Consider the following 15,918-nt stretch of genomic DNA (forward strand, 5'->3'; position numbering starts at 1 on the left):
AACAAAGCCTTCAAGAAATATGTGATTATGTGAAAAGACCTAATCTGTGCTTGATCAATGTACCTGAATGTGACAGGGAGATTGTATCTAAGCTGGAAAACACTCTTCAGGATATTATCCAGGAAAACTTCCTGAACCTAGCAAGGCAAGCCAATATTAAAATACAGGAAATACAGAAAACACCACAAAGATACTCCACAGGAAGAGCAACCCAAGGGCATATAATCATCATATTCACCAGCGTTGAAATGAAGGAAAAAATGTTGTCAGACAGAAAGGTAGGGTAACCTACAAAGGGAAGCTCATCAGACTCACAGCGGATATCTTGGTAGAAACCCTAAAAGCCAGAAGAGTGGGGGCCAATATTCAACATCCCTAAAGAAAAGAACTTTCAAACCAGAATTTCATATTCAGCCAAACTAAGCATCATAAGGGAAGGAGAAATAAAATCCTTTATGGACAAGCAACTGCTGAGAGATTTTTGTCATCACCAGACCTGCCTTACAAGAGCTCCTGAAGAAACACTAACCATGGAAATGAACAACCAATACCAGCCACTGCAAAAACATACCAAATGGTAAAGACCATCAACAAAATGAAGAAACTGCATTAACTAACACACAAAACAACCAGCCAGTAACAAAATGGCAGGGTCAAATTCACACATAACAATATCAATGTTAAATGTAAATGGCCTAAGTGCACTATCAAAGGACACAGACTGGCAAACTGGATAAAAAGCTAAGACCTACCAGTATACTGTATTCAGGAGAACCATCTCACATGCAAAGATACATATAGACTCAAAGGGTTGGAAGAAGATTTACCAAGCAAACAGCCAAAAACAAAACAAAAAAAGTGCAGGGGTTGCAATCCTAGTCTCTGATAAAATGGACTTAAAACAAACAAAGACCAAAAGAGACAAAGAAGGGCATTACATATGATAAAAGGATCAATGCAACAAGAACTAGCTATCCCAAATATATATGCACCCAATACAGGAGCACCTAGATACATAAAGCAAGTTTTTAATGACCTACAAAGATACTTAGACTCCTACACAATGATAGTGAGAGACTTTAACACTCCACTGTCATATTAGATCAACAAGGCAGAAAATCAAAAAGATATCCAGGATTTGAATGCAGATCTTGACCAAGTGGACCTAATAGACGTCTACACAACTCTCCACCCCAAGTCCACAGAATATACATACTTGTCAGCACCACATAACACTTACTCTAAAATTGACCACATAATTGGAAGTAAATCACTCCTCAGCAAATGCAGAAGAACAGAAATCATAACAAACAGTCTCTCAGATCACAGTGCAATCAAATTAGAACTCAGGATTAAGAAACTCACTCAAAACTGCATAACTACATGGAAATTGAACAACCTGCTCCTGAATTACAACTGGATAAACAGTGAAAGGGAGGCAGACATGAAGATGTTCTTAGAAACCAATGAGAAAGTTATTTAGAGTACGAATGATGGGAAACAAATAAACAGCAACAGAAAAACAGATTAAAAAATGGAGAATGGGCACAAATGATTGTACATGTATTTCTCTGCGAGTAGCTAAAATAATCTTTGAGGCTGGTTATTATACTAGAGCTAGTTTATTGAAAACCTGATAAAAGTAAAACCAATGTCTGAAGACAAACAAGATGGAAGTGTCCATTATCGTGGCATTCAAGATATAAGATTTTATAATTGACTGGTGCTGTCGAAGTCAACCAAATATGCCAGGTCACTGAATTCAAGTTTTTATGCCTAGGTTGGGGTTCACTAAAAGATTGTAATGCAAGGGTCTTGATTATGCCTCTGATGAGCTTAGTGACTTTTGTGACCAACTCAATTCCTATTTGAATGGAATGTTTTCCTCAATAAATTTATTTCATTATGACTATCAAGGCCATAGAAATAATGATTGATTCTTCTTTTGTGCACAATGTGCTATTGATTTTTCTTTGTGCGCATAAATTAACTTACCCTTTTAACTTCCCAGGACAAAACATGCTAACTCACCTTCTTTTTTCAGAGGTCTCATATTAGAATGATGTATGTGCACTGACAGCTTTGTTTCCTTTAGATATTGCTACAATAATTATATTAAATGTTCACAAATTACTAATAAAAGTACTTAAATCACTAAGATTAGTGGTCAGTGCAATTTTTATATATTGAAAATTTTGAAGAAGATACATGGTAAGAATAATTGTGTATAACCTGTGTGTATGTGTGTTTAAATATAAGGATAAAAATATAGGCACAGAGACGTTCTGAATACCTCATAATATAGAAGTTGTGCTTTAGTGGGTTTGGAAATTGGCTTACAGACTATTAAGGCAAAAAAAAAAATCAATGGAGATGAATTGTTTTATATAGAGAGCAAGAATCTTATTGTTTAAAGGTTTACCAATATTTCATTTCTAGTTTTTACAAAATGTATTCTAGTATTATTGAAATAGGAAGCATATTCTTAAAATTTAAAAATCATATAATTGAAAAGTCTTGTTATTCTTAAACCTTTAATAAGAAAAAATATTTGACTCATTAGGTTTATTAAATTTTTGTTTTACAAAAGTATACATTTCATGTATTTATTACCCAAGGGCGAGTGAGGGCTGTTATGTGTTTCCTAATGGTCTTTCATCATTCTAATATTAAATACAAGGTATTAGGTATTCTAAAATAAGAACGAAAAACACAGAGTTTTTAGGACCACCACATTGGTGACTACTTGTATCAGCATTAGCAGTGTGGTCTATGTGACTGGTCACTACTGGAGTGTCTGGTTTATAACTCACATAAGTATTTTATATTTCTGATTTATTTCTCATGGAAGAAAATTTTAATTGCATTTTAAATTATTTGTAAAATAGTTAACTTTATAGTATGAAGGATATAATATGACATATATTCATCTTCTCCCTTTCAACATTTATTTATTTATTATACTTTAAGTTCTGGTGTACATGTGCAGATCTTGCAGGTTTGTTGCAAAGGTACACACATGCCATGGTAGTTTGCTGCCTCCATCCCCCTGTCACCTACATCAGGCATTTCTTCAAATGTTATCCCTCCCCAACTCCCCACCCACTGCTGTCCCTCTCCTACCCCTCAACACCCAACAGACACCCACCTATGAGTGAGAACATGCAGCATTTGGTTTTCTGTTCTTGTGTCAGTTTGCTGAGAATGATGGTTTCCAGATTCATCCATGTCTGTGAAAAGGACATGAGCTCATTGTTTTTATGGCTGCATTGTATTCCATGGTGTACTTGTGCCACATTTTCTTTGTCCAGTCTGTTATTGATGGGCATTTGGGCTGGTTCCAGTTCTTTGCTATTGTAAACAGTGGTGCAATGAACATACGTGTGCTTGTGTCTTTATAATAGTACAATTTATAATCCTTTGTGTATATGCCCAGTAATGGGATTGCTGGGTCAAATGGTATTTCTAGTTCTAGATCATTGAGGAATTGCCACACTGTCTTCCACAATGGGTGAACTAATATACACTCCCACCAACAGTGTAAAAGTGTTCCTATTTCTCCACATCCTCTCCAGCATCTGTTGTCTACAGATTTTTTAATGACCACCATTCTAACTGGAGTGAGATGGTATCTCAATGTGGTTTTGGTTTGCATTTCTCTAATGACCAGTGATGATGAGCCTTTTTTCATGTTTGTTGGCTGCATAAATGTCTTCTTTTGAAATATATCTGTTCATATCCTTTGCCCACTTTTGGATGGGGTTGTTTTGTTCTTGCAAATCTGCTGTAATTATTTGAAGATTCTGGATATTAGCCCTTTGTCAGATGGATAGCTTGCAAAATTTTTTACCATTCTGTTGGTTGCTGGTTCACTCTAATGATTGTTTCTTTTGCTGTGCAGAAGCTCTTAAGTTTAATTAGATCCTGTTAGTCAATTTGGCTTTTGTTGGCATTGCTTTTGGTGTTTCAGTCATGAAGTCCTTGCCTATGCCTATGTCCTGAATGGTATTGCCTAGGTTTTCTTCTAAGGTTTTTATGTTTAAATCTTTAATGCATCTGGACTTAATTTTTGCATACAGTGAAAGGACGGGGTCTAGTTTGTGTTTTCTGCATGTGGCTAGCCAGTTTTCCCAACATCATTTATTAAACAGAAAATCCTTTCCCCATTGCTTGTTTTTGTCAGGTTGGTCAAAGATCTTATGGTTGTAGATGTGTGGTGTTATTTCCAAGGCCTCTGTTCTGTTCCATTGTCTATATCTCTGTTTTGGTACCAGTACCATGCTGTTTAGATTACTGTAGCCTTGTAGTATAGTTTGAAGTCAAATAGCATTAGGCTTCCAGCTTTGTTCCTTTTGCTTAGGATTATCTTGACTATGAGGGTTCTTTTTTGGTTCCATATGAAATTTATGGTTCTTTTTTCCGGTTCTGTGAATAAGTTCAATGGTAGCGATGGGGATAGCAATAAATCTATAAATTACATTGGGCCATGTGGCCATTTTTATGATATTGATTCTTTCTAACCATGAGAATGGAATGTTTCCATCTGTTTGTATCCTGTCTTATTTTCATTAGCAGTGGTTTGTAATTCTCTTTGAAGAGGTCCCTCACATCCTTTGTTATTTGTATTCCTAGGTATCTTACTCTCTTTATAGCAATTGTGAATGGGAGTTGGCTCATGATTGGTCTTTCCGTTTGTCTGTTAATCGTGTATCTACTGAGATGATTATGTGGTTTTTGTCTTTGGTTCTGTTTATGTGATGGATTACATTTATAGGTTTGTGGTTGTTGAACCAGTCTTGCATCCCAGGATGAAGCCTACTTAATCATGATGGATCAGGTTTTTGATGTGCTGTTGCATCAATTTGCCAGTATTTTATTGAAGATTTTTACATTAATGTCCATCATGCATATTGGCTTTAAATTTCCCTTTTCAATTATGTCTCTGCCAGGTTTTGGTATCAGGATGATGTTGGTGTCATAAAATGATTTAGGGAGGATTCCCTCTTTTTGTATTGTTTGCAATAGTTTCAGAAGGAATGGTACCAGCTCCTCTTGGTACATCTGGTAGAATTTGAACATGTCTGGACCTGGACTTTTTTTGGTTGGTAGGCTATTAATTGCTGCCTCAATTTCAGACCTTGTAATTGGTCTATTCAGGGATTCAGTTTCTTCCTGATTTGGTCTTGGGAGGGTGCAAGTGTACAGAAATTTATCCATTTCTTCTAGATTTTCTGGTTTATTTGCATAGAGTTGTTTGTGGTAATCTCTTGTGGTATTTTTTATTTCTGTGGAATCAGTGGTGATATCACATTTTATATTGCATCTATTTGATTCTTCTGTGTTTTCCTTTTTAATAGTATGGGTAGTGGTCTGTCTGTTTTGTTGATCTTTTCAAAAAACTAGTTTCTGGATTTACTGATTTTTTTTGAGGTGTTTTTGTGTCTCTGCCTTCTTAAGTTCTGCTCTTATCTTCATTATTTCTTGTCTTCTGCTAGCTTTTGAGTTTTTTTTTTTATCTTGCTCCTCTAGTTCTTTCAATTTTGATGATAGGGTGTTGATTTCATATATTTCCTCACTTCTCAGGGGGGCATTTATTGCTATAGATTTCCCTCTAGACACTGCTTTAAATGTGTCCCAATGATTCTGGTATGTTGTGTCTTCATTCTCATTGGTTCTAAGAATATATTTTTTTCTGTTTCCATTTTATTGTTTATCTAGTTGTCATTCAGGAGCAGGTTGTTCAATTTCCATCTAGATGTGTAGTTTTGAGTGAATTTCTTGATCCTGAGTTCTAATTTGATTGCACTACAGTCTGAGAGACTGCTATGTTTTCCCTTCTTTTACATTTGCTGAGGAGTGATGTACTTCCAATTATGTGGTCAATATTAGAGTAAGTGCAATGTGGTGCTGAGAGGAATGTATAGTATGTAGATTTGTGGTGGAGAGTTCTGTTGATGTCTGTTAGGTCTGCTTGGTCCAGAAATGCATTCAAGTTCTGGACAGTCTTGTAATTTTCTGTCTCATTGATTTGTCTAATATTGATAATGGAGTGTTAAAGTCTCCCACTACTAGTGCGTGGGATTCTCAGTCCCTTTGTAGGTCTTTAAGAACTTGCTTTATGTATCTGGGTGCTCCTGTATTTGGTGTATATATTTAGGAAAGTTAGCACTTCTTGTTGCATTGAGCCTTTTACCATTATGTAATGCCCTTCTTTTTCTCTTTTGATCTTTGTTCAAAGTACATTTTATGAGACACTAGGATTGCAACCCCTGCTTTTTTTCTTCTTCTCTCCATTTGCTTGGTAAATCTTCTTCCATCCCTTTATTTTGAGTCTATGTGGTGTGTCTTTGCATGTGAGATGGGTCTCCTGAACACTGCACACTGATGGCTCTTTACTTTTTATCCAATATCCCAGCCTGTGTCTTTTGATTGGGGCATTTAGGTTGTTTACATTTAAGGTTAATGTTGTTATTTGTGAATTCGATCCTGCCATTTTGATACTAGCTGTTTGTTTTGCCTGTTAGTTGATGCAGTTTCTTCATTTTGTTGACGGTGTTTACAATTTGGTACATTTTTGCAGTGGTTATTACTGGTTGTTCCTTTTTATGTTTAGTGCTTCCTTCAGGAGCCTTTGTAAGGCAGGTCTAGTAGCAACAAAATCTCTCAGCAGTTGCTTGTCCATAAAGGATTTTATTTCTGCTTCGCTTATAAAGCTTAATTTGGCTGGACATGAAATTCTGGTTTGAAAGTTCTTTCCTTTAAAGATGTTGAACATTGACCCCACTCTCTTCTGGCTTGTGGGGTTTGTGCCAAGGGACACTTCATGAATTTATGTGTCATACTTGTGGAGGGGCCATGCTAATCTCTGTATTGTTCCACTTTTTGCATGTGTGATGCTGAGGTGAGCACTCAACTTTTATTTTTTGAGGCACTTATTTGTCAAGTATAGGATATGAAAATACTCAGAATAAATTTCAATTGATATCTTGCATTTGAAGATTCATATTCTCTCCATCTGCCCAACCTTCTTTGTATTCCCAATACGGTGGCCCTCTTTAGGATACACATATTACAAGGTTTATTACCTCTGTGGATTTCCTCTCCTTTGACCTCCCTCTACCACTTGACCCCTTCTCAACTGCTTTGTGGTGAATTATTTTCATATGTATTTTACCCTTGCTCCCAACAAGCCAAACAGATCAGATGGATGGTATCCATTGACTTTTTAAACAATTTCTCTGGTAAATGTAATTTCGAGCACCCATGCAAATGTTGCAATATTTCTGTGGAGACACACTGAAACTTCAGGAGAGTAAACCTGGAAGTGCAGCATATTAAATTCATTTAGATTGCTGGCATTTATCTTGATTAGATGTGTGCTGGATTCAGAGGATTTTGGGGTGCTTATGCTACAAATACTAAGTACTTCTTCCATGAAGAAAATCTTATAGCTTCTACATTTGATGTCTGAAAAAGAATGCATTTATCTATTCACTGAAAGCATCTAAATAGAACTCCATTAATTATTCTTTTATAAAATAGCTTTGCATTTTCTTTTTGGGATAGTTAACAAGCCTAACATCAATATTTTATTTGTTCACTATTCATTTAAGATAATTTGTATCAAATTCATTGCAATATTTCTAAACATCAAAAGCAAAATATTAGCATAATAGAAGAGAAACAGAGAACACTAAGTAACCACTAATAAAAAGAAAATTAATTCATAAACTCTCTGTAGTAGTCTTCAAATATTTTTGTCATGAAGTGTAGGCAATTTTAATAATTTTTAAATTTCTTAAATTTAATAATAATTATATCAAGTATATATATCTGCATGTACACATATGATAATCGTTATAAAATTATGTTTGTTTAGCTTGACTTCTCTCAGATTAATTATCATCTCAATTTCTTTTAGTCCTCCCCATTTTCTTATACCATGTGAAGCCTGAGCTGTGATGGGCATCTATCTTTTTTGTTAATTTACCACTGCTGAAACTTTTATATCCTAATCTAACACGATTTTTATCAGTTCCTAATGAGGCAACTTCCTCAGTCTGTTTCAGAACTTTCACCACACCAGTTTTTCTGAGATTCTCCTACTTTATCTAGTTTTCCTCCAGTTCATTTTCCTCTTTTCTGGGTTAACAAGGACAGGGTAAAGATAATTCTGTTCTCTAGACATTATTTTTGGACTTCTCTCACTATACACTCTCTGGTGAAGCTTAGCAGCTCCTAGGATTTGATCCAACTTTTTCCAAATCTGAATTTCCAGCACAAATTTCTCCTAGTTTGTAGATGCACATATCCCAAAGCTCCTTTACTTCCTTTTGTCTCATACCAAATCAGCCATGTAGTCCTGTACATTCTGTCTTCTTAGAATCTCTCCTCTCATTCTCATCTTCAGCGGGATTCCCTGTACTTTAATAAGTGACTTGATTATCTTGTCTGTACAACCACTTGCTGTCCAACTCTCCAGTCTTGTACTCTCATACATCTATAAATTGAGAAATCTTTGACCAATACAAAAATGATTTTATTGGTCTTTACTTAAGTCCCTTGGCCAGTGTTCTCATGTGGGTTAAAATCCAAATTTCTTTAAGGACACCACAGTTTCATCCTCAAATATCTCTCTAGTCTTGCCTGTTGGTTTGATCTGATATAAAACCCTCATTCCATGTATACTGGTTCTGACATAGGTAGCTACAGGGTGTTGCTAAAACTGCACTTTCTCTCTCTTTTTTTTTTTTTTTTGAAAAGAGTGCTTACTCTTTTTCTTCTGATGATAGAAATAAGCATTTAAAGATTTTGCTCTCCTAATAATAGCTATACCCTGATATGTCAATATAATGATGTATAGTATCTCATATAAAGATTATAATTACCTTCATTTTTAGTACTAAAGACTAAGGAATACAGAGGTTAAGTAACTTGTCCAAGGTCAAAGGCTGGGAATGTGTCAGAGCTGATATCTGTAATAAAAGCAATGTAACTTATTGCTGTAAGGGTTGTCTACATTAATTTGGTGCAAAGATGTGAAAAACTTAAAATGAACAGCTTAACGCCCAATGAAATTAATAAAGTGAATATAAATCAAATGCAAAGAATTACTAAAAGATATGTTTGTTATTGTTTACATGGTTGGGTCTTAACTCTAGGCTTGCAGACTCACAAACAACCTTGTGGCTTAAATAAAGTAATAGACTTTGTCAGGTTAGCAGTGCATGATAACATAGAAGTATTTGACAGAGTGCAGAGACACAACTCTGATAAAGAAATAATAAAGAGTTATTGTCTCAATCATCTTCTTTATCAGAACATAAGCTCCAAGCAGAGGATATTGCAGACCATACATCACTCTCCTAGAGGGGAATCTCCAACTAAAATAGCCACATGGTATTTCTAGATCAATTTCAGAAATGAGACAAGTTCTTTTGCCGTATGGAAAAGGTAGGAGTTTGTCTTTTATAGAAAGAATGATTCTGTGGCAGGCAGCACTTCTGTTTTGCCAGGCAAATAATCAAACCATGAGAGTTCACTTTTGCCTCAGTTGTACTGATCATTATTTCTTCTTTGCTTTTGAGAAAGAAAAGTGGGAAAATGGTGTTTTTTTTATTTCTAATAAGTAGTTTTGTAGAATACAGTGAAAGAAATCCTGAGAAAAAGAAGATACTTGTAAAAGAACTTTAAATATTTCATATACATATGATAGTCCTCTAAAATTCCTCTAATATTTCTCTAAATATTAATGATGTTTTCCTGGACCCTGTTATAGTACAGAAATATTTCTTTTTTACTTTTGAAGAACATGGAATTATAACTTTTGTGGCTTATAAACCTCAAAAGGAAAAGGCAAAAAAAAAGTTAGTGCCTTTATCGAGTAGAAAATTTATTTTTGCAATATTTATGCAATTTTTAGGGCACAAAGGATCACCATAATATATTTGACAGAAGCAAATAGCTAGAACTATAAGCGTGATTTTAAAAAATTATTGATTACTTCTAAGCACAGGCATTGAGCCTTCTGGTGAGACTTGCAGTGCCCTTCTTTCAAGTCAATACATAACTCTCCACATCTACTTTCTCCTGTAAAACGGTCAATGTACTGCTGAGTAGATTCAGTTATAAAGAGAGAGAGGCAGTACAGCATTTCAATTGGAATTCTTTTGACTGGAGGGTTGGGTGATTAAGCTGGTCACTTGTGGAAATATATTGATTTCATGATATATTTTCAGGAAACTATTTTTCTTTTCTGAAACACTATGTCATGATATGCTATTTAGAATTTCTTTTCTTCCCAGAGGGACATAGTATAGCTTTCAATAGCTGACATGAAGATGCTATAATGGAAAACGGGAATATTGTATCATTGTGAATGTACAAATATTAATTTATGTTTTCCTTGGTTGTTTAAGGGGTATGAAGTAAACATTTTATCTTATTATGCATTTATATACTACCAAGAAAAGAATACTATGATGTGTTAAGTTTTTTAATGAAAGACAACATAATAAAATGTATAAAATACTTAGCTTTGTACTTGGTAAAGAATGTTGCTTACATTTTAGATTAGATTTTTTCCTTTTCTCCTAGATTTCTTTACTACACAAAAGACAACTTAGAAATTGTAATTAAAAATGATTATCTTCCATGAATAGTCTCATGGTCTCTGTTTTAAATCTTATTTGGAAAAAAAGGAACATTTGTTGAGTGTGTATTATATGCCAGACACTTTCATATATTGCATTTCATATAATAGTCACAAGAAATTTTTAAAGCAGAAATTTTTATCCTTTGCTAGATGAGAAAAATGAGACAGAAATGTTACATATAACAAGTCATCCAAGTAATAAGTAATGTAATCAAATGAAACCCAGTTCTTTAAACTCAAAGACCAGTTTTCACTTCAGATGTCATATTGTGTCATATTAAACAGTCCTCTCCAAGTCACTGTCCATGTTTTAGAAAATATGAGAAACTAAACTAGAAATAAATTATTTGGATAGTGATATATGTCAGTAAATTAAATCCTAATATTTGCAGAAATATAATATGCATTCTTCTGTTCTCAATTTTACTTCCTTGATGACTTTTTTTGTGTGTATTGGTTTTTTAGACAGTCTGTGTGAGATTTTCTTCAGGTAAACAATGTACTAACAAAATAAGGTACATACTTTTGGGGTCCATTTTATACCCTTTCTCACTTATTCTGTCTTTATCTTCATTTAGTGGGGATTAGACATTTAAAATAACTTGATTTTCAAGCTTCCTCTGCAGTTAGGGGTGACCTGGTGGTACAGTTTGGGCCAATGAGATACTGAAGGAAGTCCCTATAGAAAACTGCCATTTTATCTTTGTCTTTTCTCTTACTCATGTCTGAAAAATAAATCACATAAAAAAACTTTGATTAGGAAGACAGAGCCTACACCAGCTCTGGGTTACTCAACCCTGGACATGATACTGCATAAGAAAATCACTTACTTTTTCAAAGTCTATGTTTATATGGCTTTTTGTTAGTTTTCAGCTTATAACATCCCTGAATGATGTAAAAGTATATTCTAATTGTGTAAGATCAGTTTAAAATTGAGAACTTGATTAGGCCAGTATCACTTAGCTAAAATACTTACTTCTCACCCACACCTTCTGCTTTCACCAAACAATACCTTCCTTGCCTCCCATTTACATTCTGCTAAGTTTTATAATGGATTTGGCAACCATGAAAATTAGTACCATATTGAATTATTATTGAAGCCAGTAGTAAGATTATTATTTGCTGTTATATATATGACATAAATTTGGTCCAGTGTTTGTAGCAGCCAAAATAAATTGGGAAATACAAGGTGCTACATGATTCTTAGAATCCAGAAGATGAAAACAAAATCATTATTTTGGAAAAGTGAAACTATTCCTGTTGAGGATACCAGAGGACACTTTTCCCCCATCATGGGTCATAATAAAGAGTTTATGTGAATATACTTCAAAATAGAAAGTTTAGTCTTTATTTAAAGAACATGTAAGGAGATTAGATATTAGTTTGAATGAATCAAATCAACAAATTAACAAGCTCCTACCAAGTGAGCTAGTGAATTAAGATTGTGAACCAGAAGATGTAGTCGTGTAAATGTTTCTTGTTTGTTTAAATATCCTATCATAGCTTTAGTGAGGTTGAAGATATGAGGTCTCATTTCTGACTGACTCTAGGCAGCTACGTCTGGCTTAGAGAAGAAAGTACATTACATCTTCCTTTTTTCCCCGCATATTTCCTTCTGTGTTATCTCTATATTTTATCTCCCCCGATGACTCCCCTCCTATTCTTTTCTCTCCACCCCCTTCCTATTGTTCTCCCTCTCTTCATTATCTAAATTTGTTCATTCTATCTTATTTTTTTTAATTGTTCTTTCCTTTATCATAGGCACACATGAAATTCAAGTTTAAATTAATGATTTTCTGGCAATCAATCTCTGTATTTTGTGTTATTTAGGATTGTTTTTAAAATATGTGAAAGATGGACCCAATTCCTCTGGGTAAACTAAGTGATTACTAGGAGATATAGCATCATGGATCTGGTTACACTTGCCTGTAAATTTCTAAGGGTATTTTTTTTCCCAAGAATAATCCTGTTTGGTAATATGTGAAAACTAGAGTAAGCAGATAACGAAGAAGGACAACATTCTGAAGACTCAATTAGATGAGAATGCATATTATTTTTAGACTTAGGGTTTGGGGTTTGAATATGATTTTATTACATGAAAGTAGGGTTAGTTATGGAGCAAAAAGAGAACTAAAATGTTATGCTTATCAATTTTCTTGATAAATAATTGAGTGAATTAATATCTGAACAAAATAATTCTGTTGGCATTTCGCTAGGCATCTAAACAAACAATAAACTCCACGTAGGGTTTATTTTTTTCTCCCTAAGTGTAATGTGAAGAGGTGTGCAGGAATGCAGAGCAAGTTGGGAGAAAATTTATGGAAAATAAAAGTTGAAATTGTCATCTACATTCACTATTGAGAAGTTATAAGAGGATTTACTGTTTGATTGGGAACATTAGAAATGTTATAGTGAATAACTTTTATGTTTTATAAATATTAAGTGAAATTGAGATATTTTGGGGGTAATGATAAAATGATAAAACATTTTGAAAACAGAAGAAAAATTAATTCAACAAATATATTTTGTAGTGTGAAAATTGTTTCCTCAAAATGTTATGCACAATTCTATTATAATGGAGGATTGAGGTTAATAATATTAGAATCCTACAGTTCTTTTCTATAACTGTGTCAAATAAGGATACTCATCTTTATTTCTCCCATGGGCCTACTGATTTTTTATTATGCCTTCTAATTCACTGCAGTTGTGGAAATGAGATTACTTTCTAATCTCAGTTGTTCTTATCACAATTTGATAATGTATATAGAGCTTTGGAAAATACTTTCTGTAGTACCAAATTTTTAGAAGATGATATTAGAGAGTTGTAAAATGTAGGATAATTTGGCAGAATGTCCAAAAATAAGATCCACGGAGGAGAACATAAGTTAGAAGATTAGACTTTTCAAATTGAAACTCAATTATTAACCTAGTGGATCCCTAAACAGGAGTTACAATAATTAATATATTTTTATTCATCAAATGGCACATTTACTTTATAGATATGTTTCCTGAGAAAAGTCAATAATATAATAATGTTCATGGAGAACAATTGATTAGATGGCTGTAAAGAATAATACAAATGAAAAAGACAAGAAAAGTATATTACTGCATACAATGTGTGAGAACTTAGTCATGGAGTGAGCACATATCACCATTATTCTTCTCAAAACTAGGTGTCCATCTGGCCATGAAAGGCAAGTAGATGAAAAATCATTTTGCTAGTTCAAATAAGATAAAGAAAATTCAGCTAGAAAAAATGTTAAGAATTTATTTCATGTATGATAATTTGCCAAGAATTCAATCATAGAGACTAATCATGATTATTTTATGATGTTTTTGTTAATACATTAATACTATAGGCAACACTTATTTATCTATTTATACCTTCTAGATCTCATACTGTCCAACTCTAATGTAGAGATAATACTACTCTATTTCCCTTCTGACTTGGACTATTGACATTAAAGCTGTATCTGGATAAGAAGTGACTTTTTGTAGTCAGTTCATTTCTTGATGTGATGCTAATATTCCCTTTATTATGATCCTAGGAAGGTGATTCATAACTGAATTTGTCTACTGGTGAGGAAGTCTATCCTATCTTTGACTTTGCAGATTGACATATGAAGAATTTCTTTATATTAATCTAACATATAATTTCATATATTTTTTTCTTAGAGAACCTAATTTCATATCTTAGGTACATAGAGAACATATTTGGTCCCTCTTCCAGACAATAATCCTGAAAAATACAAATTTTCACCAAATTCTCTCATTCAGATTTTCTCCAATTTCTTGACTGTTTATAATTTAGAATAATCATGTCTCTGTCTACAAAAAATCTTGCTAAAACTTAGATAGAAATTCCATAAACCTACCCATCGATTTGAGAACATGAAATCTTTGCTATGTTGAGTCTTTCAATCATATACATATATGCCTTACTATTTATTTAGATCTTTGATTTCTTTTGTCACTGTTTTGCAGTTTTCAGCATACAAGTCCTTTAAGTGTATTGTTAGATGTATACCTAAGTGTTTCACTTTTGAATGATTGTGAATGGCATTGTATTTTTTATTTTAGCATCCGTGTATTCTTTGCTAATATGTAAAAATACAGCTAATTTGTATATCTTCTGCTTTATTGAAGTATAATTGACTATATGTGTATTTAAGGTGTACAACATGATGTTTTGATGCATGTATATGCTGTGAGATGATTATCACAATCAAGCTATTTAACAAGTCCATCATCTCACATTTTGCATGTTCTGTGAGAACATTAAGATCTACTCTCTTAGAAATTTTCTAATATACAATATATAATTATTAACTTTAGTCACCATTCTATACAGTAGATTTCCAGAATAATCATTCTACATAATTGAAATGTTGAACCCTTTGACCATCATCTCCCCATTTTCCCCAGCCCTCAGTCTTTAGCAACCACATGAATTTTCTGTGTTATCAGGTCATCTTAAAATAGTGACAGTTTTACTTCTTTCTGATTTGTATGCCTTTGATTTCCTATTCTTGCTTTATTGCCCCAAATAGAACTTCCAGTCTTACATTGAATGAGAGTGGTGAGAATGGATATGCTTGCCTTATTTCCAATCTTAGGGAAACACCATTCTCTCCTCCCCACCAATTAAATATAATGTTACCAGCAGGTTTTTTGTAGATCCTTTTATTGACTGATGATGATTCCCTCTATTTCTATTTTTCTGGGAGTTTTTGTGAATGGATGTTGAATTTTATCATTTGGATTTTCTGATCAATAAAGATAATGCAATTTTTCTTTTTAGCCTCCACCATAAAGAATTATAATATATTTTTCAATATTCAACCAACCTGGCATCCCTGTAGTGAACCCCTTGATGTATAATATTTTTATAAATTGTAAATTCTATTTAAAAGATATTTCGCTAAGGATTTTTCTGTATATTTTAATCAAATTTCTGTTTGAAGGGAAACACTATATTCTATTTAAGATTATAATTTGGAATAAAATGTATTTTAGTTCTTTATCTTATATCAATATTAAAGCAAATGTGGTAAAATAAGTATATGGATTTATGGGAAAGTTATCTATTTGTAGGTAAATATTAGTTACAAATAAGTAAAGAAAACAATTTTCCCAAAGTACTTGATAGGTAGAAAAACCTCAACTGTACGTATATGGCATGCTTATGTGTATATGCTATTTTTGTTTGCTTTAATTATTTATTATTTTATACATAGTGCTTGTAATACACAATTTGTTAATAT

At 33.3% G+C, this 15,918-nt stretch overlaps 1 long non-coding RNA gene and 1 other non-coding gene across 13 annotated transcripts in view; one reads left to right on the forward strand and one right to left on the reverse strand.

The window, feature by feature from the left end:
- Nucleotides 1–15,918, forward strand: part of LOC144582350 (uncharacterized) — a 658,507-nt gene that overhangs the window by 502,165 nt on the left and 140,424 nt on the right. The window lies entirely within an intron of this gene.
- LOC118153308 (U6 spliceosomal RNA) lies at nt 6,806–6,909 on the reverse strand. Its single transcript, XR_004742561.1, has one exon. It is a non-coding gene; the product is annotated as a U6 spliceosomal RNA (small nuclear RNA).

This window comes from Callithrix jacchus, chromosome 4 (assembly GCF_049354715.1).
Source record: "Callithrix jacchus isolate 240 chromosome 4, calJac240_pri, whole genome shotgun sequence".
In the NCBI taxonomy this organism is placed as follows: domain Eukaryota; kingdom Metazoa; phylum Chordata; class Mammalia; order Primates; family Cebidae; genus Callithrix; species Callithrix jacchus.